The sequence below is a fragment of the Nycticebus coucang genome, chromosome 2, assembly GCF_027406575.1.
Source record: "Nycticebus coucang isolate mNycCou1 chromosome 2, mNycCou1.pri, whole genome shotgun sequence".
Taxonomy (NCBI): Eukaryota; Metazoa; Chordata; class Mammalia; order Primates; family Lorisidae; genus Nycticebus; species Nycticebus coucang.
Window position 1 is genome coordinate 52,884,388 of NC_069781.1, and position 27,304 is coordinate 52,911,691.

At 35.5% G+C, this 27,304-nt stretch overlaps 1 non-coding gene across 1 annotated transcript; it reads right to left on the reverse strand.

The window, feature by feature from the left end:
- Positions 1-3,279: 3,279 nt before the first annotated feature.
- Positions 3,280-3,435, reverse strand: LOC128580316 (U1 spliceosomal RNA). Its single transcript, XR_008378613.1, has one exon. It is a non-coding gene; the product is annotated as a U1 spliceosomal RNA (small nuclear RNA).
- Positions 3,436-27,304: the final 23,869 nt, after the last annotated feature.

Consider the following 27,304-nt stretch of genomic DNA (forward strand, 5'->3'; position numbering starts at 1 on the left):
TATTAATGGATTAAAACAACTAAATTTCAAAATGGATACATAATCATCAGCGTACTCAATTCACGTATGAACACTGATCAGCAGTTCTCCTTACTAGGGATGAATACCAACTCCACTGTGAGGACTGAGGAGTGAATTGGGCCATTTCTGTGCCCCCTTTAATCCTTACTAGTTTGTTTTATACACTGGACTGTGTTGATTTCTCTTAGAATTCTGTGCTATAGTTCCTGATAGGAGAGGTCCTCTGGTACATTATACATATTATGTTTTGTACTTTGGTATAAGAGATTTTAGATTTCTTTTTTCTTTCTTTTCCTTTTTGCCTCAATGGCAAAACATTGGGCATTTCTACTATGTTATGTTAAAAAAAGAAAAAATTCCCTCCACACATTTTGTATAACTCTGTTGAAAACTCCTCTCACTCCCTCCAATGAATGAAAGTGTTATCTTCCTCTGAGGCAGCTCTGTGTTCTGAGCAGGAACAACTGACTTTCGGGCCTGCCATCTGGAAGTTTTCTCACTCAGAAAACTTATACAAATTCTCTCCCTATTGTCCTCAAAAGGATCGTCCATCCATGGATCTGTGACTCTCACTGTGTCTTGCACTGTTAATGTTTTTCTGGGGAAAAGTAACATTTAGGATCGTAGGCAGAGCTTCCCACCTCCAATTATCAATCCTGATCACTGCTTCGTTTCATCCCAGATATCAGCTTCTGTATACATTGCAGGGGAATAGAAAGGACCGAGAAAATGAGGAGGGTGGGAAGTTGGTGCTTTCACAATGTGCTGCATTCAGAGATTCAGGAGAGGATGAAAGACTGCTGGGCAAACCACCTCCTGGGAGCTCCAAATATTCTTTATCACTGAAGACTGAGATCATCTAATTTTTTTTTTTTTTCAGTTTTGGAGATCAAAAAAAGTTAAAGGCTAGCAGATTGAGAAAGTTACTGCCCACCCACCCCCCTTTTTTTCATTCTCAGTATTGTGCAACTGTAAACAGAAGGGAAACTGTACGGTTCATTTCATATCATCCTTACCAAAAACAATTCCACTGTGAGTGAACACACTTAGTAGATTATAGGACTACTGCATAAAGAGATGGACGAGTCACTTGAGTGAAACTTGCATATGGTTTGGAACTTAAATAGCACTAATAATATCTCCAATGTGGATACATAGATATGTTCTATGGATATAGGACAAAAGTCGTTAAGGAGGAATGATGTAATTTTCAGGATTTACGAAGATTTTTTGAAATGAAATTGTATTGTAATATTCAGTTTATCGCAGAAAAACACTTTCCCTGAACTAAGTATATCCCATTATAATTTTCAGCATAATATGAATAGAAGAGAGAGTGTTTTTAATTATTTCCAAACAATAGAGGAAAAGCTTAATTTTAATATTAGAACCAACATTTACAGTAGAATTTTTTATATATATTTTGCATCAATTTAATGCCCATCATAGAGCTACTTACTTTAATTCTGTGAATGGTTATTGAGGGTTAACTATCTGACATTTGTCAGACCTTGGGAAATGAAAGACAATTAAGTTAATTGCACTATACTTCAAGGAATTTATGGTATAGCCTAGAAGGCAGTAAAAAAATAAATAATAATCATGGTGAGATACATTTTATGATGGAGCTACCCAGTTCCTATGGGAAGCTGGAGGGGTAATTTCCTATTTATATAATCAAAATTTTATGTGTAACACTTTCACAAATTTGAGATGCATAGATTTGGAAAAAGAGATGAGTTTTAGGAAGTGGAGTTTCTGGGAGAGAAGCAGTCTAAAAAATCAACTTTTTTTTTTTTTTTGAGACAATCTTACTATGTCATCCTGGGTAGAGTCCTTTGGCATCACAGCTCACAGCAACCTCAAACTCTTTGGCTTAAGTGATTCTCTTGCCTCAGCCTCTCAAGTAGCTGGGACTACAGGCACCCGCCACAATGCCCAGCTATTTTTTGTTGCAGTTGTCATTGTTGTTTAGCTGGCCCAGGCTGAGTTTGAACCCGCCAGCCTTGGTGTATGTGGCTGGCACTATAACCACTGTGCTATGAGCACCGAGCCTAAAAATCAACTTTATCTCATTAATCTTAAGAGAAATCCTTTGGCATTATCAACCATATTTCACAGAAGAGATATTTGAATCACAATACTGATTTCTGGCCAAATCTGCTATATATAAATGTCTGTTCATTCTTTCCCTATATGTGTGTATGAGGTCTGACCATTAACTTCATGAACTCACCTTAGAAAAAGTGCTACACACTTCATTGCTGAACATAACTGCAATCATCCTCGAGGTGCTCCCTTTGGGAAGCTGTGCACGGATGCCAGTAACTAGTCCACTCTTCAAAGCAATTTTGGAACTCTTTTTCTGGAATGGCCTTCAGAGCTATCATCATATTGATGTTCTGTCAACAAAATTTCTTTCTTTCAATATTTCCTTTATCTTCAAGTAAAGAAAATAGTCATTACTGGCCAGATCAGGTGAGTTGAGAAAGTGTTTCAATACAGTTATTTGTTTACTGGCTAAAAATTCCCTGACAGATAGTGCTGTGTGAGCTGGTACAGTGCTGTGATGCAAGAGCCACACCTTTCTCATGCCAAGATTTTCAGTTAAGATTTTCCTAACTGGGCGGCTCCTGTGGCTCAAGGAGTAGGGCACTGGTCCCATATGCCGGAGGTGGTGGGATCAAACCCAGCCCCGGCTAAAAAAAAAAAAAAAAATTTTCCTAACTGTTTCTCTATCAATGTTTACTTGGTCTGTCATGCTTTTTACAGTCAGCCAAAAATTTTTATGCGCTATTCAACAAATTTTTACAATTTTTTCATCAGTTCTTCTTGTTACTGGTTGCCCTGACCTCTCTTCATCAGTGGCACCTTCTCTCCCCTCAGTAAAACGTTTAATTCATTTATACACTGCTGTTTTCTTCATAGCATTATTCCCATAAACTCAGACTAACATGTCCCTGATTTCATTCTGCTTTTGCCAGGTTTAACAAGAAAGTTACAAGTGTTCATTCACTGCCCTAATTCAAGTCCCAATGTTCTTGTGCTAGCACACAAAAACAAGCAACAAAAATAATGAACACCACTCAGCAAGACACCACCACACACTGACAGGAACACAACTGTGAAACACTGATACACCAAGGTTATGAAACCTAACCAAGTTTTTCGTACAGTGCTGCCAATGTAAGTGCATGAGCTTAATAGTCAGACTAGCGTATGACTGAGGGACTGGTCCAGAAGCTATTTATTTATTTAGTGGGAAAGCATGAACACAGTTCTCCACTACCACAAATTATGCAGTTGAGTTTCCCACATCTGGAAAATCACAAGAGCAGCACATCTGGAGGGCAATGGATAAGCCTCGCCCTGGGAAAGCCATGTTTGTGATCATGGTTTCTCCCCTATAAGTATTATAAGTTACTTATTTTGATACCATAATTTTTCTTATATAATAAATACTTTACAAGTTCAAGTATCATTACTAAGTTGTCTTATTTTAAACTCATAGCTATGGGTAAGCATCTTTATTCCCATTTACCATTTATATATTAGGGAACAAAGTCTTAGTGTGGCAAGAACTAGGCCAAGATCAACACAGATGGTAGAGTAAAAGGCAATAATTTAACTCCCCTATTTTGTATTATTTTTGTACATTCTCTATTTCTCAGATATAGTTGCTATGACAAAATGAAGAATAAGGACTGTATGTTCATTGTTACTTGGAGTTCTTTTATTTTATAAGAATATAAATAATACAGTTTTTAATACCAGGATTTTAACTAAGTCAATTCAGGGAAAAATAGAGGACATACCAGCACCCATACTGAAAACAGGTAGAATGCATGAAAATGTGCAAGTGTCTTGAGGGGATGGAGATGCCTAAAAAATTGTCATGTAGTCTTTCACTCTTGTAAGCGGGAGAAAATCTTTTAAACAACTTCATGAACCATCTGCTATAAACAAGCAAAATGGAATATACTTACGTCTCCAGAAAACATAAATGCTTATTTGTGAACTTTGATTAGCATTGTTACTAGTTGAATCTTCCACCAGATTAGATAGGATTTGGCCAGTTAATTGAAACTGAACAACAATCAAAAAAAAAAAAAAAAAAAAGAGATATTCTGGGTGCAGTGCCTCACACCTATAATGCTAGCACTCTGGGAGGCCAAGACAGGTGGATTGCTTGAGCTCACAAGTTTAAAACCAGCATCAGCAAGAGAGAGACCCTGTCTCTATTAAAAATAGAAAAACTGAGTCAAGAAGATCATTTGAGCCCAAGAGCTGGAGGTTGCTGTGAGCTGTGATGCCATGGCACTTTACCCAGGGTGACAGCTTGAGACTTTGTCTCAAAAAAAAAGAGAGAGAGAGAGTCAGAGTCTATAGCAGCTAAAATTTAAAGGAAAAATATTTAGAAAAAATGCAATCACTAAGCCAAATTTATTATGCAGGACCATGTTAGACATATGAGAAATAATCCCACATATGTCACATATTTTTCAGTCCTGTCAGCTGCATCTGAGGAATCACATAGAATACCATACAGTTGGATTAGTCACCTGTATATTGAAACTGACAATTGTTAGGGAGGGCTATTGAGTTGATACAAGTGATATTTTAAAAACATTATTAAATTGATTTAGATGAGGTTATAATTCTTGTTTTCATCATGTATTTTATTTCCCCCTGTCAAAGATATAATAATACTGAATAGACTTTAAATGATTTAAGGTTCCAAAATGATTTCACTCTTCATATCTCATTAATTACTTAACATTAAAATGATGGCCAACCCCATAAATAGAAATACAAAAATAGGCTCCAATGATAAACTATAGTCCTTGCTTTAGGCTGACATAAATCTGAAGACACCACAGTTTTTAAGATGTTTCAATACTTAAGGTCTGGAGGAAACAAAAATTTGCAAAAATTAAATCCAATGCTTTTTATACTTACATGGATAAGGTAATGATAATTTTTCAAAGCATTATGGAATCTTTTTCTTTCAGGTCAACATTTTTTTCTGACATAATCTTCCAATTATAAAAAAAAATATGACATCCTATGTTTTGTCACATAGGTTATCATATTGTCTCTTTTCTTATCATTGCTCTGAATATATGGAAAGAAAGAAAACAAAAGTACAAAGTTGGACAAGTAGTTTAGGGTGTGTGTGCATGTGTGTGTTTTAGCCACAAAGTTAATGTAAATTTAAATACTGGAACTACTACAGAACTCTAATTTGAAAATTAGATCGTATATCAAAATAGTCTTAGAAGTTATCAAAATGCAGGTTTGCGGTCCCACCTTGTCTTACTAAATCAGAACACAACATAGGAGTGTTCATGGGCCTATATTTGTAATCCTTTTCATGGTGACACTGATGCACTGATAAATTTGAGAAATGGTATGATAAGATATTCATATCAAATATTAAATATATATACCTATTTGATACTGAAAATGTGATTTTTTTCAAAGGTGGAAAATATATGTATGAATGGCTTATATATTTCCCAGACCAATATCACTATATTAAATGCTACAGAGTATTAAACACCTTGCACAGTGCCTCTTAACACCTCGAATAGCCAAGACATTACTCAGAAATAAAAACAAAACAGGAGGAATCACACTACCAGACCTCAAACTTTACTACAAATCGATAGTGATCAAAACAGCATGGTATTGGCACAAAAACAGAGAAGTAGATATCTGGAACAGAATAGAGAACCAAGAGATGAATCCAGCTACTTACCGCTATTTGATTTTTGACAAGCCAATTAAAAACATTCAGTGGGGAAAAGATTCCCTATTTAACAAATGGTGCTGGGTGAACTGGCTGGCAACCTGGAGAAGACTGAAATTGGACCCACACCTTTCACCATTAACTAAGATAGACTCTCATTGGATTAAAGATTTAAACTTAAGACATGAAACTATAAAAATACTACAGGAGAATGCAGGGAAAACCCTTGAAGAAATTGGTCTGGGTGAGTATTTCATGAGGAGAACCCCCCGGGCAATTGAAGCAGCTTCAAAAATACACTACAGGGACTTGATCAAACTAAAAAGCTTCACCACAGCTAAGAACACAGTAAGCAAAGCAAGCGGACAGCCCTCAGAATGGGAGAAGATATTTGCAGGGTATATCTCAGACAAAGGTTTAATAACCAGAATCCACAGAGAACTCAAACGCATCAGCAAGAAAAAAACAAGGGATCCCATCGCAGGCTGGGCAAGGGATTTGAAGAGAAACTTCTCTGAAGAAGACAGGCGCACGGCCTTCAGACATATGAAAAAATGCTCATCATCTTTAATCATCAGAGAAATGCAAATCAAAACTACTTTGAGATATCATCTAACTCCAGTAAGACTAGCCTATATCACAAAATCTCAAGACCAGAGATGTTGGCGTGGATGTGGAGAAAAGGGAACACTTCTGCACTGCTGGTGGGAATGCAAATTAATACATTCCTTTTGGAAAGATATATGGAGAACACTCAGAGATCTAAAAATAGATCTGCCATTCAATCCTGTAATACCTCTGCTGGGCATATACCCAGAAGACCAAAAATCACAACATAACAAAGATATTTGTACCAGAATGTTTATTGCAGCCCAATTCATAATTGCTAAGTCATGGAAAAAGCTCAAGTGCCCGTTGATCCACGAATGGATTAATAAATTGTGGTATATGTACACCATGGAATACTATGCAGCCTTAAAGAAAGATGGAGACTACCTCTTTCATGTTTACATGGATGGAGCTGGAACATCTTCTTCTTAGTAAAGTATCTCAAGAATGGAAGAAAAAGTACCCAATGTACTCAGCCCTACTATGAAACTAATTTGGGGCTCTCACATGAAAGCTGTAACCCAGTTACAACTTAACAATAGGGGGAAGTGGGAAAGAGGGGGTGGGTAAAGGGAGGGGGATCGGTGGGATCACACCTGTGGTGCATCTTACAGGGGTATTTGCGAAACTTGGTAAATGTAGAATGTAAAGGTTTTGGCACAGTAACTGAGATAACGCCGGAAAGGCTATGTTAACCACTGTGATAAAAATGTGTCAAATGGTCTATGCAGCGAGTGTATGATGCCCCATGATCATATCAATGTATACAGTTATGATTTAATAAAAAAAAAAAACATATAGTTGTGTTAGTTTGGGTCATGGGTGATACTTAGCAATAAGGTTATCAAATGCAAACTTGATGCCCTCTTGTATATAACAGGGAAAGGATAAACGGTGACTTCCAGGGGGTAAAGGACATATGTCATCAGCTCAGCAGTAGCCCAAAGAGCCCCTTTGGAGTCTTTTACATACCTACATATAATTATAGTAATTATCATTGATTATGCCTAAAGTTTTACCAAGGTAGTCTTTTAAACATTTGTATAACTTATTTAACATAATTTTCTCCAAAAAAGCTATGAGGTATATTTATTAAATTCACCTTATTTTCTAAGAAACTGAGGATCATAGAGGGATGTCTGGCTATATTACCTATGCTTTTAAGCTACCAAGATAATGAAAATCACACATAAATAGTCATTCCATAGCTAACAATGACAACAAAATTCTGTCTGCAATATATAAATGGCATAACCAAAAGCAAACTATGACAGACGTACTTTTCCCATTGCCAGAATACACTATACTTCTTCCTCCATCCCTTAATCCTCTGAAGTGCTTGGTTCAAGAAAGTTAGCCTGTGTACATTTGGGACTACATCAATCAGGTACTGCAGGGCCAGTGAACCCTGGAGAAGTTCTATTTTCTCGTGAGCTGCTAGTGAAGCATAGTGGTTTCTGCCTCTGGCATTCCATAGGAAAAAGCAGAAACAAAAGGAAACACACCATTTGCCCCTGTCACATAGATCAATCAAGAAAGGCATAGCTTTGTTTCTTTAGCTGGTCTCTGATAAAGAGAAAAGGGCATTATGACAGGTACAGCTAGGACTCCCTTCAGTCATCTTCAACAGTCCCAGGCCATAAGGCAAGGGTCTTAAATATTTCATTTAAAACATGTTTTCTTTTTCTAATGAAGTTTCTGTAATTATTACCTGTGCTCCTTTATCATGCCATATTGTGAACAACTTCAGAGAAAAGCAAGTTCTTTAGATCAAAGAAAAAATGAGGCGGGGTGGATTGTCTTTTGACTAAACACACATATTCTGTCGTTATGGCAACATAAGATCTGAGAATGACACATTAAATAGTACGGTACCAAGGCACATTACTGTCATCAAATGTCACAACAGACGTGCTTCAGCTCCTGAATATAATATACAACATTGTTTTCTGCTATTCCCAGTGCTTTCATTTGAGGTCAAAGCAACTTCCTCAAATGAGTATCAAATACCATCCATCACCCTTCTGAGTGGTCCTTCTTCCATGAAGAGACCCCATGAATTATGCTAAAAATAAGTGCAGTGTCATGAAAATTTAGCAACTATTTCCTTGGTTTCCCCAGGTAACAACTGGCTTATCCTTCAAAACCCCTTACAACATCTCCATATAGCAATATGCCTGATTGTGGGATTTATTTGTATATTATCACTGTGTGGATATAAATAATAACTTTGAATTGGCTAAAAGTTGGCCAGAAATGTATAGACAGAGTAAGTCATATTGATTTAGGTAAAATAGACAGGGATAGTACATCCTCTCACATGCTTTTAAGAGTATTATTTTTGTAAGAGGGAAATGGAAAGAATTTTACCATTTTTGGGTGTGTTGCATATTTATATAGTTGCTTTGTTTTTCATAGTTTCTTTAATATTCTGATATGGACATATATATGAATGTTTTATTATTGTTATTGACTTGCAAGTATATTATGTGGCTTTGCTAATGGACAGGAAAAAAAGGGGAATGGTGTGTTACAAGCCAACAGCAATTTTCTATAGAAGAATATTGAGGGATCACAACATTTAAAAAGGTCAGACATCAAGGAGGAGTTAGATACGATGGGAAAAGATCATATATTTTAGAAAGACTGAAAGATCATATATTCATGAAAGACTGAAACTGGGAGACTGAAATTGGTTTGAGGCACTCTTTCCTCTTTCATGTGGAAGCAGAGCAGGAATGAAAAAGAAAGGCTGTGTTGAAGTGGGACCTGAGGCTTCAGATGTGTCTCTGGGCATATGTCACCCTCACGCCCTCTGCCCTTCTGCCTCCAACATTTCACCTTAATTCTGCAACTAGTTCTTTTTGGTTTTTAAACTGCAAATTTGTCTCCAAAATGTGTCACAGTGAAGATGGTTGGTCCCTGACTAGTAATGTTTCCCACTTACAATATTTCAACTTTGAATGGCCCATTAGAAATACACATTCTGTAAAAGCGGTACTTTGAGAACCCGTACATCCATTCTTTTTTTCACTTTAAGCGCAGTAGTCAAGAGATTACACGAGCTATTCAACACTTGTTTATCAAATAGGCTTTGTGGTAGCTGATTTTGCCCAACTTTAGGCTAAGGAAATTGTTCTGAGCACTGTTAAGGTAAGCAAAGCTAAGCAATGATATTTGATGGACTATGTGTATTAAATGCATTTTTAATTTTAGTTATTTTCAACTTATGATGAGTTTATCAGGACATAACCCCATAATAAGTTGATGAGCTTCCATAGATTTCTGAATCATGCCAGTCTATTTCCAAAGAGTCCTCTACATTTATCCTTAGAAGCTCATTTAAACAGAAAAAGAAATTCATGAAATCTCCATTTAGTTAGTGTCAGCTAATTCCACTGTCCTGGTCTCTATTTATTCTAAAAAAATGTACCATTTCACAACACAGTATATTTGTGATTGAACTAAATTAAGGATGATAATACAGAGCATACTAATTTAAAATGTATGCTAGGACTCATAGCTTAGTCAAATACATTTAATCCTTCTTTTTTCAATATTATCCTCTCCAACTAACCATTTCAAGAAATAATTTAACACTGAGTGGTAAGCTGCACGCTGATAAACGAGGTCTATTGTCCCCAAAGCATTTACTATCAGTTTACTTAGACTATCTCAAAATGCCAAAGAAAATGAAATTCCAACCCAGTAATTTAGCCATGTGCTAAATGTATTTTCTGATGAGATTGCTGCATATTACTGAAGACTAAATTAAAAAGTCAGTGAAAATGGATTGGTACATAGAAGAAATGCTTAAGAAAGACAGGACGCATTAGTAGAATTAACATGGACTTCAGTGTTCATGGAAACAATACTCAGAGTTTTATTTTTATGTTTAAGCGTGTGTTATGCAGGATTGAGTGTGTGTGAGCTACCCATAGAAACCTGGCAGAGGTACATACAACCATGTTTAAAATACTTACAAACATTTTTTTAACTGTAGTTTATCACTGATAAACACTTTGATGCAGAAAAGTTCCCAGGCATCCATATAAAGAGAATATTAGATTCTGAAGTGTATATGTGGAATAGTTATGAGACTTAGCACCAGATGCCAAGATCCCCATCAACATTTGAAAGATTTTCCTCCTTTGTGGAAAGGCAAAGGAGAAAAAGCAACCCCCTTCTCATTTTTCATTTTAGGTAGTACTGACACAGGTGTGCTGTCGTTCCCTGCAGTGTTACAATTTAGTGATCACGAAGAACCTGAGATTTTAAAACACTCTCCCTCATTAATCATCAGTTTCTCTCACTGTGAAGTGGGCTCACACTGAGTTCCCCCTAACAGAGCTGGGATAAAAGGGGAGGGGAATCAGGACCACATACACATGCACAAATGCCCATCTGTGAACACACACGTGCACACGGGTGCACACATGACAATATCAAATGTGTCATTATTTACATTTGTTTGTTGGTCTGCTCTCTGTATTTAATAATTGATTAAATATAGTGAGAATTCTCACTAATGTTTATATATATGTTATTATAAAAGGGGGTATGATCATTTGAAGGATAATACCTCAGTTCATGTGGTTACATGAATGCCTGGTGCTTCTAGTAGAATAAGAATCTTAACGACATGGGTTTGCTTCCACAATGATTGCTTAGAAATATCAGTCTCACGCATACTCTAATATCCTACAATTGACTTGTAGTCATCCACTTCCATTTTTGTTCTTGTTCCGTCTTCTGTATCTCCTGAAGGCAGTTTCTCTCCTCTCGGCCTGCTCACTCTCCGTTCTTCCTCTTCTCTCGTTCTGTTTCCTACGTGTGCTTCTTTCATATTCTCAGACTTTCAGTTTCTTCTAATCATTTTTTTTACCTTCCACGTCATTCAGTTCCTTCACCTTTTGACTGTGCCTTCCCTACTGCTTTTATGTTTATCCCTATCTTCTCATTTATCTTTTTTACTCTATTTTTCTACTTTCTCTGACAAATTAATGTTTCTCCTATAGTGAACATTTTCCCTTTCCTCATAAGTGGATGTTTCCATTTCTCCTCCTTCCTGTGATTAATTTTTCATCTCTCATTTTTTTCTTAGCTATTGTTTTTGTTTTTACTTCCTTTTTGCTCTCCTTCATTTTGCTTTTACTTTTTTTGTTCTTTATTCTTATGAGGAAATATCCTCCTTACCATTATTTCTTGTCTCTTTTAATGTTTTATAAGATTTTTCTTTCCCTGTTCATTAGCTCTACCTGAAACTGCCCTTTATAAAACTAAGAAAAGGCTGCAAGGTGGGAAATCCGCAGAGATACAGAAATAGTTAAAAAATAACCAGCCATTGTTTCCTAGCTTCATTGCCTGTAACTGCTTGCAAGTCAGGAGTAATATAACTGACAGTCATAAGATTGTGGCTTTCTTAATGGTGGCCAAAGATAACATCATCATTGTGAGACCTAAGGTTGGTCTTTGAAATATACTTGGGACCCTGCATTCTGGTGGACCAAATGGCTCAACTAGACCAGTGGCCCATACCAAAGGGTGAACAAGTGGGTCATACCCAGAAACTGCCTCAACACAAGAAGACAATTTCTACACCCGTCTGATTTCACTCCAAACCCAACCAACCAATCAGCAAGCTTTAGTTCCTTATCCACCAAATTCATCCTTAAAAATTCTTGAAGAGACAGTTTTGAGAAATTTCTCCCATCTCCTTGCATGGCTCCCTACAAAATAAACTCTCTGTTGCAATTTTTACTGTCTCAGCTTTTTTCTTTGCAGTGGGCAATATAACGCAGTTGGGTACAAATGTGCCCATCCTTAGACATAGCAGGTAATACAACTGATGTTTCAGTCCTTTAAAAAAGGCATTTTTCCTTAATAAATTGTCCCAGTGATGAATTTTTCTAGATATACCACCACTAAAAGTTCTACCTATTGCTGTGTTCTATATGTTCAATAAATAATTAAATAGAGTGAGAACTAACACTAATATATAGTTATACATAATTATAAAGGATTATGATCTCTTTACAAGTAATATCCTTGATTTATTTGATTACATAAATATCTATTATATCCCAGTGGAATAAGATTCATAGATGTCAATTAAAGATAATTAAAGGTATTGTCCCACCTTTGATATTCTAGATTTTATCTTTTCCTGACTGAATATTCATGTATTTTCTTATATTTATTTAGATGTTAATAAAATCACATTGTAATTGATTCATTGCCACACTGCCTTTATTTAATTACAAAAATTAATACACTATAATTCAGAAATTAACTTGGCAATGCAATAAATACAGAAACAACATAGATACATACATATTTTAATAATCTTTCTTTATTTCACCTTTCGTTGATTATACTATATAATTAAAGGTTTCTACTAGAGGTTACCCATGCTATCATTGACTGATATTTTATTGAAATTACAAACTAACTCAGAAATAATTAATAGCTATACATACCATCTTACATCATCATTTATAAACACTTGTAACATTTTTTGAGAACTATGTCCTACAGAGGTTCTGAAGAAAAACATTAAACCAGAAGAGAGAGTTTCATGTCTTTTTTTAGAGAAAATAGATAATAATAAAAGAAAAAAAGGATATAAAGACATCACTTTTAAAATCATAAGTAAAGAGAGGGTATGTAAAGCACCAAGAACATGTAAAGACTGACTTCAGTCCATGTGTGAAGGCGCACGCCTATAATCCTAGCACTCTGGGAGGCTGAGGCAGGAGGATTGCTAGAGATTAGGAATTTCAGACCAGCCTGAGTAAGAGAGTCCATCTCTACTAAAAATGGAAAAACTAACCAGGTGTTGTGGCAGCCCCCTATAGTCCCAGCTACTCAGGAGGCTGAGACAAAAAGATGACTTGAGCCCAGGAGTTTGAGGTTGCTGAGCTATGACACCACAGTACTCTACCCAGTGTGACAGAGTGAAACTCTGTCTCGGGATAAATAAATAAATAAATAAATATTGACTTGAATTTAATGAACTTTAGGGAAGTCTTCCCTGATAAAATGATGCTTGAGGGCGGCGCCTATGGCTCAAAGGAGTAGGGCACCAGCCCCATATTCTGGCGATGGTAGACTCAAACCTGGCCCTGGCCAAAAACTGCAAAACAAAACAAAACAAAACAAAAAAAGAAAGAAAGAAATGAACCTTGAGAGATTGTAGGAAGAGTATATAATACTAAAAGCAGACAATGTCACATAAATTTCTTAAATTTAGACCTAATATGTTATTGTTAGCTTGTTTTACATATATTTGGAATTATTTTATTGCTGGCAAGAATTGGGTATTTTTCTGGTTTATTATTATGTTTGGGTGTGTAAAATCCATATTAGTTCACTTCAAATAACTTTCAGTTAAATATCACAGCATTTTTCTTTGATAACTGTATTATCTTGCTTTTCATTGTGTTATCTTCCAATGATGGTATTATGCAGTCTGTGTTGGTTTCCTATTTCTGCATAATAAATTAACATTTACAACAATAGGTATGCATCTCTCAGTTTCATAAATCATACAGATCAGGCCCACCGGCATAATTCCCCTTTTTATCAATCCAAAGTCAATTAATTCATAATTTAAGTATGTGAGCAACAGTCCATCACTTCGTTAGACCTGCACTCACAGGCAAGGGATTATACAAGGTGTATGAAGCAGGAGAATGAAGCTTGAAGGCCGTTTTAGAATTCTGACTACTCTAAGTCCTGAACTCACCCTAATTTTAGCAAGAAAGTCACAGTAAATATATGTACTGTCTTAGCTTAAATATAATATCTTTCATTATGTTGGGTAATGTTTGTATTTATATCCATATGTTATAAAGGATTTTGTTTAAAAAAACTATGTTTGCCTTTTATTAAACATATTTTGGGATCTTTGGAGATAATAACATAGTTTGTTCTTATTTGGCCTTTCAATTTTATGGTACAATATTTATAGATTTTATAAATAAATGAACTCATTTTTCAATCATGTGGCCAAAGGTAAGTCAAGTGGTCACACTCGATGAGTCAGGGAGGTTTATGGGATTGGATATGGGCTGGGTTGAAAATCTTGATGTCTTTCATGCAATTAATCTTCCACAGTGAACAAATTTAATGATAAGAATAGAAACTCAACCCCAAACATGCATAGGAACAGCCCAGCTGGCTTTTATTTACTCACTGGAGATTTACAAGCCTGCCTAATGATTATCAGAACGTAGAGTTAACTCAAATACAATTCTTCTTGAACTTTTACTCCCCTACTCAAAACCCTTATTGGCTTTTCAGCTTGCTCATAGTAAAAGCCAAAGTCCTTTGAATGATCTCAAGTTTTTATTTTTTTAACATATATATATATATGTAATATATATTATATCATATATAATGATTTAGGGATTTATTTATTTATATACGTAAAGACTTAGAAATGAAAATTCCAACTATCAGGCAGAAGCTCAACCCATGAATTTAGATGCCCAACCTCATGCAACAATGGCAGAGGATAACTGAGCACACTTAGCTGTATAGATACCACCCCTTTTTTTAGTTATATTAACTTCTCCTTTTTTTTTGTTTTTTAATTTATTTTTGGACTTTGGATTTTGGATTAATATGAGAGTACATATGATTAGGTTACATTTTGCACATTTGTAAGGTAAAGTCTGGGTTGCAGTTCAGTTCTTCACAGAGGAAATATGTCATATATCCCCACATTGTACCCATTAGGTAGGAACTTACCAAACACACTCCCCTCTTCTTGAACCTAATTGTGTTTTCCTCATGTGTGGGCCTATAGTTGTTGATCTACTTGTTTTACCTTAGTATTGAGTATATGGGATGCTTCATTTTCCATTCTGGAGATACTTTAGAAAGGAAAACGTTCTCCAAACCCATCCAGGTAAATAGAGAAGATGCAGATTCCTAGTTGAATGTATTCCATGGTATACTACCTGCTTCCCTGTCAATCATCCACCTTCCTTATCATGTTCTTTTCTTCCTTATCCTCTCCTTTTCTTCCTTACTCATACCCTAATCTTAGTTCCTCAAAAAATACAACACCCATAGCACCTTATACCTTTTGGATTTGCTGTTGGCTATTTTAGAAACACACTTCCCTCACCATCAAGTTCAGGTTTTACTCAACTTCCAACTTTTCAGGTGCATTTTCCACCTGTATATTTCCTGCTTTTTTTTCCCATAAATTTGATAACCACTCAATATGCTATATATTTTTATTGATTTGGTGTTCATTACTTCTCTACCACTGCTATTGTATAAGCTATGTTAGGAAAGGGATTTCTCCCTCTTTTATTCACTGATACATACCTAAAACACATCCATGTTCTGGAACATAGGTGCTCAATACACGTATGTATTTCTGAAAGAACTCATATGCCCACAACACCACACACGATTATTTTAAGTTCTCTTAACTTTGTTCAAGTTTTATAAAACTTAATACCTTCTTTATACAAGTGATTCTACCTCAAATTCTGACTGTAATTATTGTACAAAGCATACATTTGAGCAATTTCAGAAGCAATATCAAATGTTTTGCAAATGGAAGACTCATGTAAATATCATCATTATTTCCCTGAGCATGATGTCCTTTAGCAAATATAGTCTATGTTGTGTTTTAATAAGCTGCCTAGGTAACCCCACATGCCAGATTCCTATTTCACAAATTTTCTGAATTAAAATTACTAAATGGGTATTGTGACCCTCAAGAATATTAAATCATGAAGGCATTAAGGCTTCAAGCAACAGTAATTGAATTACATTCCAGGCACTCTGTTAGGTGGTGTAAATTTAAAAAATGAACAAACATGCTTTTTACCCTTGGGTGGAAATCTTATTACATATTTTTTAAAGTAGTTATATCTTGTGCAAAAATAAACACTTAAGAACTCAGTTGATTATTATTAAGATATGCTTTTACTTATTTGATTATATTTTTCATCTCCATGTTAATTATGGCTTGTGGATCATTATCATCTATTATGTCTATTTCATCATCTTAAGGAATTTTGCTTATTTATCCCAATTTATATCCTTTCTGTTTCTTTGTTGTTTATTTGAATCATCCTCAAGTTTTATTTAAGTCTCAGAGTTGATACGAAGACTGTCCTAGCATTTTAGTACCTTTTCTTCCAAAGTATTTCAAAATTCTTCAACATTTCTCACTCCCTTTTAGACTTTTTAAACCTTTACACTTTGACTTTCAATCACATGTGCTTATCTCCGATTTCTCCCAAATGGCCACTAAAATGACACTGAAGAATATAAAATGGTGTAAACCCACAAGGACAAAGATTACATAAGTGGAGACAATGGCAGATCAGTTGGAAAGCAAATAGAAAAGTGATAAGAGGTCCGGCTGGCTGGAAAAAATAAAACCTCGAGTGCACGGTGAGAAGAATACCGATGACAAAGTAAGACGCAGCGTAGCAGGGGACTTTCTAAAAGTTCAGGGCTTCAAGACACTAGTTCTTGGTTAGTGAAAGGAGTCAGTGCCACGCCAAAAGTAGGGTAATTAATTGTAAACTTACTTAGGCAAGATTTAAACCTACATCCTTCTACAATCCCATTTAGCCAGCTGAATGCCTCTAAGCAAAACAAAGGTTTATACTCTGGAGAAACTTAATAGGGGAGACCTAAAAATCAGAGACTTGTATATGTTGAAAAACAGGACTAAGATGTGTAAATGAAGTAGATTTCATTGAAGACACGGACGCTTAACTACCCTTTGCTCCTAGAACAGCTACACCCAAGCAAAACTCCCCCAAGCACAGGAGTAAGGATTCTTTTCTAAAGAAACTAGATAACCACAGGGAAAATGTATCTACATCATAATTTGTGAGTGCCCTACTTTTAAATTTACCCCCACAATTCAATGACTAGATGGTGAAACCCACCAAGCTATCAGCTACCCTGAATGTGCCTACGGAGCTAAGAATCACTCTTAAACGCAAATAGGCACTAACTCTAGTAGATGATATTGTCAAAATATTCACCTGCCTCCTCCGCCAGGCCCATTCCTGATGAGAGGATTATTAATTTTACCCCTTGCTCATATTGTTTGCTTTGCTCATATGATTTGCTTTGACTATGGATATATGAATAGAAGGCATGTCCCCCCCCCCCCCCCCCGCCTCAAGCTTTAAGAATTCTTAGTGTTTTCGTGATATCCATTTACCATGCGTAATCACACCAATAATTTACAAGCCTTACTCAGGGGACTGAGAAAATGGAAGGAGACAAGTAGCATAAGAAAATTTTCATAATTGAGGAACATGAAATACTATATTGAAAATGCCTCTCCAGTGCCCAGGACAGCAGATAAAAGTCAATTCACACAAAGACACAGCATCATGATATTTCAGAGAAACATAAATTAAGACATAGCCCTATAAGATTGTAAATAAAAACAAATCATTGCCATTACCATCACAAGACACTTACAGCATTGGGAATCAGGAGGAAGTTAAACTTTTCCAAGTATTACTGAAAGTTAGAAGACCACGGCGAAGTCCCTTCAAAGTCTTGGGGGAAAATGCTACTCTAAAATTCTATACATAGCCAAAGTACGAATCAACTGTGAAGGGAGAATATGTAATTCTTGGACCCATAACACTCAGAAAATAGGCTATATGTATACTTGTATTAGTCAGAGTTCTCCAGAGATACAGAACCAAAAGGATATGTGTGCACATAAGTATATAAACAAATATGAGGGCAGTAGAGAAAGAGATGTGAAAGAGATAAAGAAGAAAAGATTTATTATAAGCTATGGGCATATGGGTTATCCAATTTATTCACATATAATTGCTCATAATGGTCATTTAGGACCCCTTGCATTGCTATGGTATCAATTGTAATAACTCCTTGTTCATTGATACTTTTATATATTTAAGACATCACTCTTTATCTAGCTAAAGTTTTGTTAATTTTATCTTTTCCAAAACCCAACTCTTAGTTTTATCTTTTCTTTGTTTTTCTATTCTCTATTTCATTAATTTCTGCTTTAGTCTCCCCTGCTGCTGACTTTTGGCTTTGTTTTTTCCTAGTTCCTTAAAGTATGAAGTTAGGTAGAGGGATGGATTTCTCTCTTAAAACTGATTCTTTTGCATCTCGTAAGTTTTAGTATGTTGTGCTTTCATTTTCATTGGACTCAAGATACTTCCTGATTTCCATTTGATCTTTTCCTTTTACTCATTGGTTGTTTGGGAATGTATTGTTTAATTTCCACATATTTAAAAATTTTCCCTGGGTTACTGACTTCTAGTTTCATACCACTGTGTTTAGAAAAGATGTTTTATATAATTTTGTTTCATTCATTTTTCTTCTTTATGTTTTTAATTTATTGCTTTGTACTCTGATTTTTTTAAAATTTCTTTTGTAGGATTTGTGTTTTGTGGAAGATTAGGTTTGAGAAAATCTAAGACTTTCTCTTTTTTAATGTCATAATTGACTGCTATGAATTTTTTCTCAGCACAGTTTAGCTGTGTCCTAAATTTTTTGTTATGTTATAGTTTTCATTCAGTTTATTATGTTTTCTCTTTGGATTTCAGGTCTTTTAAATTTCTTGAGATTTGCTTTATGACCCAGAATATGACCCATTTTAGGCTAAGTTAGTATCAGATAAAATAATTATTTTATTAATGTTTGCAGGATTGTTTTAATTGTTTATTTTTAACCTACCAATAACATTCAATTTAGAGTGATATTCTTGTATTTGGGTCACATTTTTGCAATTCACTGTTCACATATCTGTTTTTTAAGTGGTTCATTCAATCTATTCATAATTAATGTAATTATTAATGTGTTAGGGCTAAAATCCTCTATTTCTTTTTTTGTGTTTTCTTTGTTTTACTCTTTTCTTTTTTCTATTTTAGTGTGAGTAACGAGCACAATTTAGAACTCTGTTGTGATTTATCTCCAGTGTTTTGGGTAAATCTCTTTGTATATATTTTATAGATGTTCTAGGTTTTATATACATAACTTAACAGAGTTTATGAGTATCAATATTGTATCAGTTCACGTACAGAAATATATTCCCCTTTAAATTCTTTTATTTCCCTTCTTTACAATTATTTACATATATCATCCATGTACATTTAGAACCACAACAGGGGTATAATATTTGCTTCAACTGTCACACATAATTTAGATAATTTAAGAGAAAAGTAAAATGTATTATATTTACCTATATTTTTACTCTTTTTTTTGCTTTGCTTTGTTGCTGATATTCCAAGAATCTTTCTATTACACAGAGTGGACATAAAGTTTGTGTGCAATTTAAAATAGTTTAACAAAGTAAATTGCACACAAATTTTATGGACACCCTGTGTGGGGGGTATGCATATATAGTTACATATATATGTGTGTGTATCATTTATTTGTTGTTTTTTAGAGAACTCCTTTGACAACTCTGTAAAAACAGATTGGCTGGTAACAAATTCTTTCAGTTTTCCCTTATTTGAGAATGTATTAATTTCCCTATCATTTCTGAAGGTTATATTCCTTGCATATGAGAAATCTGAGTTAGCAATTCTTTTCTTTCAGCACTTGAAAAATATTGAGCTTTATGATTTTGATCTGCTGTCTATTATTCAAATTGTTTTTCCCCATAGATAATGTATCATTTCTCTATTGCTCTTTTCAAATTTTTTTCTTTAGTTTTCTGAAGTTTGACAATGGTATGCCTCTGTACAGATACTGTGGGTATATTTTTTCAGGTATTCATTCAGCTTCCCGAATCTGTTGATTTATGTCTCTTGACAAATTTGGAAAGTTTTCCATATTTATTTTTTCAACGAATTCTTTAGGTCTCCCCTCTCTCTTTTTTCAGACTCTTGATATAAATGTTAGATTTGTTGCTCTGATCCTGCAGGTCCTGAGGGTTTGGGTTTTTTGTTTGTTTTTCTCTCAGTCTATTTTTTACTTTGTTGTTTGAAAAGTAAAAAAAAATAATTTTTACTTTTCTTTAAGTTTACTGATAGTTTCCTTTGTGCCCTTTGGTATGCTTTTGAGTACTTACATTGAACTTATTTATTCCTATTATATGTTTTTTTTTTTTTTTTTGGCTGGGGCTGGGTTTGAACCCACCACCTCCGGTATATAGATCTGGCAACCTACTCCTTTGAGCCACAGGTGCCGCCCTATTCCTATTATATTTTTTAGTTTGAAAATTTTTGTTTCTTTTCTTTTCATTTATATGGATATTTTCCTTATTATTCGTATGATGTGTGGTTTTTTTATAACTTAAAAATTATTATTTTAGGTATTATGTTATAATACTTCGGATGATACTTGAATCTTCAGTTTTACTTGACTTCCTCTTAGGCTGCTCTGGCAGAGAAAAGGGAAGTTCCAACTCATTATTGTCACGTGGGGCAGAAGTCGATTTCCACACTTGACACCCGATACGAAAACAGGCTCCTCTTTACTGCTTGGTAGGGGTAAGTGTACTGGCTCCTGGTAAGCGTCAGCTGAGATCACCTTATTAGAAAAGAGTTAGTAGCTTCTTGTTGCTTCATCCCATGTGACGTACACTGATAGCACTGTGTTGTGGCCTTGCTACCACTGGGTGATAGTAGTGGCCTAACTCTCCACCTGGCCTCCTCTGATATCGCCCCACTAGAGAGGACTCAAGATGCCATCTTATTGCTGGAAATTAATGTCCTATCTTCCCACTCCACCTTCTTACAGTCCAGTAAAGGTGGAAGGCTATGTTTCCACAAGCCTTGGCTGGAATAGAGTAGTTATTTGAAAAGTTTTCTATATTTAGAAAAGTTAAGACTGGCCCTTTCCTGGTCCTTTATCTAGAGACAGTAGGCTTTTGTTGGAGATTCTTTGTCTGAATCCTCCGGCATTCATAGGTTGCCAACTGCACCACGTTTTTCCTTGGGTCCCAAGGTCCCTAGCCAATCTGCCTTCCTCTCTTCATGTTTCAGAATATAGTAATATACTAGGGATGTCATAACAAGATTCCACAGACAAGAATAAAGAAAATCAATTTATTTCTTGTAGTGTGGGAGATGGGAAGGCCAAGGTCAACATATCAGAAGGTCCTCTTTCCCCTGAGTTCTCTCTCTTTGGCTTGCAGATGTCCATCTTTTCATATGGCCTTTTCTCTGTGTGTGTACATCTCTGGTGTGTCTTCCTTTTCTTATGAGGATACCAGTGATATTGGTTTAGGACCCTACCCTTACAACCTCATTTAACCTTAATTTCGTCCTTCAAGGCCCTATCTTCAAATATAGTCACAATGGGAATTAGTGGGGGACACAATTAAGTCTATAACTACGCTATCCTCTGGACCCCCAAACTTGTGCTTTTCACATTCAAAAATGCATTCATCCTTATCCCAATAGTCCCAAAAATGTTAATCCATTCCAGCATCAATTTTAAGTTCAAAGCCTCATCTAAATATAATTCTAAATCAGGTATATGTGATACTTGAGGTGTCAATCAACCTGAGGCAAATTTCCCCTTCAACTGTAAACCCATGGAACCAGACAAGTATGGGCTTCTAAAATACAATGGTGGTACAGGTATAGGACAGACATCCCCATCAAAAAGGAGAAATTAGAAAGAAGAAAGTTCTTAACAAGTCCAAAACACAGCAAACGGATGTCCTTAGATTTTAAGGCTAGAGTATAATCTTCACTGATTTCATGCTCTGTCTTCTGAGCTTATCTAGTAGCAAGTCATCCTTCTGTAGTCCCTGTAATTAAATACAAATGTGTGCTCAATAAATAAGTATTAGATGGAAGTTATACATATTCCTCAGAACACTTCCTGTTCTACCAAAAGAATTATTGGAGAAACTCGAAGATGTAATAAGTCTATGTTTATGAATAATAACACTATAATTTAAAAAATACCTTAACTGAATTTTGCAGGATGTTGATTTTAGAACAAGAAAGGAAAGAAGGAAGGAAAGGAGGAAGGAGCTATTGTAACCTTTGATGTCTCTCTCTCTCTCTCTCTTTTTTTTTTGCAGCTTTTGGCTGGGGCTGGGTTTGAACCTGCCACCTCGAGCATATGGGGCTGGCACCCCACTCCTTTGAGCCACAGGTGCCTCCCACCTTTGATGTCTCTTTTAGGCAAAAAGGAAAACCAGCATGAATCAAACCATAACCTTGGCTCATACTGCAAACAACTTCAGCAAAATTTTATAATCCTGCATGTCAACATTAGAATATGTCCTGCATTCCTGGGTGAAAATCTTTTCATGTTTAAACAGCAAAGAAAGGGACTTACAGTTTTAATCTTAGTCATGTCTTCAGTACAGCTAGTCTAACAACATGCTTTGGAAATGTGTTTCTTTCCTTACTTAAAAAACAGTAGAGGAAGCTCAAATTTTTAATATGTTGGAGCATTTCTAAATTCTATTTTTTAAGTGTAAGAAATTAAATACTCCTGGGTTATAGAGTTTACAGGATATCTGAATGAAGAATTTTCTCTTAAAGTGAGCTCCAGTTACAGAACTCTGTTCTGCTTCCTGAAAAATATGTTTGCATAATATCCCCCGTGATGCTTTGCTTTTTCATACACCAGCTTATTTCCATTGCCCTGCTGGCATACCCCCTCCTCACTCCAATAGTATGTTTTCTTCCACTACTTGAATCTAATATGTCTTATGAAAGAACATAGGTGAAGCCTTGTGCTGTGACAGCAAGAACTCACTTGTACATGATATGACATCTTACCTACTGCATCAGACACGACTAGCTTCTCTTTTATCTCAAAATTGATTGGTATTGATTCCAAGCTACTGTGACTTCAGAACCTTGCTGCCACTTCACCCTTCTAAACATATTTTCACACCTCTTCTCTTATGCCCACATCACTTCTGGTTACTACTTGTAAAGATACCTGATTTTTAAGTAGACCTTGAGCAATTGACACTGATGGAGCGCTCTAATTAACTGCATTACCAGGGCTAGGTCAGCCTTTCCTCTTATATCTTAACCTGGCAAGATAAAATTCTAATATCTTTCAATTCAAGAGTAGCCTAAAATTCTGCTGATTTTTATACTAGCTTAGTAGCTGTCATTTGTACAACTATAATACATCTGGATGTATATTACTTGAATTGGTAAAAGTTGGTAAAATCATCTCACTTTCAGTTCAATATTATAACTCCAAGGGGTCTAGAAAGTTCTTTTCATCAATGTCATTGTTTTGTTTATCATTTATGGAAAATTATAATTCCTGGGTCTAACCTTATCTCTAGTAACTCTGTTGTATCCATTTTTCTACTCTTGAACAGAGCAATTGTGATTGCACTTGGAAAATATTAAACATGATGGAGACGATCTATACACGCATACCTGCTGTAATTATACCCTAGTAAAGCTGTTGGAGATTGGAGCTCTCCTTCAATTCTGGTTCCCTCATTCCTAGCCCAATCTAAATTCCAGCAAGGCAGGCAGAGATAGTGCTCCTTATGTTACTAGCTGGGGTTCATCTGCATAAATTGCTTTTGGGGTGCTGCTCAGTGTGCCTAATGCTGTATTTGATGTTATGATTTGTAGCAAACAACAGAGGTGCTCAACGATTTAGCTGCTCGTGCTTGTTTATTGCCGCAAGGCAGCTGAGGGGCTTTTAAATAAACTATGTATGATTTCCTCATATGACATGCTGTTTAAGGGCTACACATGACAGGCAAGTACATTTAAGGGAAGCTCAAATGCATCATTTGAGATTTTCAGAGCCAATATATGAGTCGACTCCAGAGTGTGGCCCTGCTGAAGCAGCACTGAATGAATGAGGGGTGCAGGAGGCAGGGAGACAAACATAAATGTGTAAGGAACATCAAGATTTACAGGATGACACAGGGATTGGGAAAGGATCTTTCAGGAAAGAGGGTGAACGTAACGTAGTACAAAGTAGGTTACACATCTCAAGGTGAACAGAGGCTTCACTTTGAATGCATGAAAATTAAAACAAAATTATGACTGAACAATGGGGAAAATCTCCACTAATGGCCATAGCATATTGATTCTATCAAGAAAAAAGAAAGCACATCACTTGTATTATAGGTGCCAATATTTACACATGCATCTATGTTTTATACATGGTACTTGCTCAAAAAATGCTGTAAACACATGTCCCAATCAGAGTCCCTAAAATTTAAATACCAGAGTAAGAATGGAAACATCAATTAATTTTGCTATGTCTTATAATCTAAGTTAAGTTTTTGTATTTCCACATCAAACTTCCACTTATTTTACGGTTACCCGATGATCTTGAGATGTACTAGTATTTGTGTTTTCTGGCTGCAGAATCCTTGTACTGTATGATTTTCTACCTATTTCTTAACATTTGCATTTAACAGACACTGGCAGGTATATTCATTCGATCACTTCATTTTTATAAAATACTCCTCTCCACCCACACTCAGTGTCTTCTTTTACCTTGTTTCTTAGTTATGTAGCCCTTTTCATAAACATGATTTTTGTTTTCTTTTTGACATCCAATAAAAGAGTAGGGTTTAAAATTATAAAGCCACTGACTGTATGTGTCTGTATTTTGACACTTGATATTCTGCTTTGCAGTTATGTAACTGTCTTATACAGGGCATCCATAAACTTCATGTGCAATTTAAAATAGACAAACATAGTCTATAATCAACTATTTTTAATCACACATGGACTTTATGGGTGCCCTGCATATCTATCTCTCTTCCCACCAGAAAGTGAGTTCTTTATCGCTTCTCAGCCTTTTGGCTAAGATCAAATGAAATTGTGTTCTTTGAGCCATAGTCTTACTTTTGCATCCTTAGAGCCTCACACAGTTCCTAATATATAATTGGTATTTAATAAAAAGACTGAATGCATTTTGAATTTGTAATTTTGTAAATATATTCACATATAAAATCAGCACTTGAGTTAGATTCCTACTGTGTGCAAGGTGCTATATATCTGTAAACTTGGGTGCCAGGTACATATTATAATTTTAAATCAGAAATATCTTCTTGAGCTTCAGTTGTTTGGGACTAGAAAAGGAAGGAAGAGGAATAATGATACAGAAAGTTGTTCTTCAGCCTGGACCCCAACTTTTTCCATCAAAAAGAGTCTTCAATTTTCCTGACTTCCACCATAGCTCATCAGATGATACTGAAGGCATTCAAAAATTAGGACACAAGGTACTCAAAAAGCAAAAACATTGCAAGACTCAGAATTGCAATGAATGAATGAATTAATAATTAAAAGGCATTCCTTGAGTAATATGTAAAGTAGGCATCCAGCATTTTTTCAGCAAGAAATAGAAAAAAGTTCTATACAAATTTATTGAGAAAGTTTTAAAGTGAAATATTTGCAATCATATAAGCAAATACAAAAAGGTCTATACCTACAAAACAAATGCCCCAAATTAACAAATTACATACATAAAACAAGGCATTCGGAATAGGATAAACATAGGTTAGATAGGGCTAAAACATAATTTCCACATTTAACTAGAGAAAGAACTTACCAATTTTTATGTAGGGATGCTCACTGAACATCATTTTTAAAAAATATTTGTGCTGGAAAATATATATGGTTGCTTAAGAAAACTCCAAGGTAAATAATGATAATATCTCAGACAGTTGATTACATTATTATTATCAGAACTATTTTTATCTTTACATGGTTTTACTTTTAAAAATCCTCTTAAGAAGTATTAAAGAAAAAAAAACGAAGTATTAAAGATAACTATCTAAGTGTGTTGGCTAAAGTTTCAGAGCACACACAGAGGGGTCAAAACAGGGTAAGCATCGTCAACCAGGAAGAAATTTGCTTTAATAAAGCAAAAGAGATGAGCATTCAACATTCTTTACATGCAGGACTCATCTCCCAGAGACTACCTGGAACCCTACAGTAGCACTGCTTTCTTTCAATTGTGCCCTACACACATTTTATTGGCCAGTGAACTGCAGGATTAAAAGAAAAATACAACTGCCAAACTGCTGCAAACACAAGGCACTGTAGTTTAAGGGCTCTCTTGAGGACATACAAATCATTGCACTTAATGGCCTGACTGTACAAACAGTCACTGAATGGTGTTTATTTCTGGATCCAAGGCCATAAAATTGTCAGTGGCCCTCTATGCAGGAATAGCCTATGAGGACATTCTATTTTGTGATCTAACTGCCTCAATTTCCATGGTTTCATAGGAAAATGAGCCTAGCATTTGTAAATGGCAGGAAACAGCCTGAATCTGACATTCCACAAAAATTTCATTTTCTGCATTTACATTTTTAAGAAATAGCAAAGCTCTGTGGTATGTTCATTTTATGATAATCGGTCAGACACAAAAGAGAGGACAAAGTGGCAAAGGGAAAGAGAAGTGGAAAAGAAAAAAATATGAGGACTAAAGTTAGCAAATAAGATTTAGCAAATTGGAGAGGCAACTGGTATCATTCAACCGAGCATAAAACTAGACCACTCATTTGATTTGGCTTTCAGTGAATATTTTTCTTTCTGAAATTTCAAAGGCAGTTTTATAGTGCAATATGTTTTCTAAATTCTAGAAATCAAGCAGTCTAGGACTTTTTTTTCTTCCCTGAAATATTGTGATTGGAATTGGTTCTGCATAGGTCAATGTATGCCTGGCTCCTAGAGAATATTATGAAGCTGCCACTGAAGGCATATTAAAATCATGCTGTGGCGAATAGCCCCCAAATTTAAACTTTTCTTATTAGCTTCATCTATTCACTCTTTTGGCCTCAGTGATACTTAACAATCAATGGTCACAAAATTACATAACTTAACTACCCCAAAATCCTAAACTGCTATCCCGATACAGACGATTGATACCTTTTAAAAGAAATCAAAAACAACTTCATGCCACTTTCACCACAAACTTCTGATTCTTACCCTCCATCTCAGTTGGTTTCATCTAAGTTTGTTG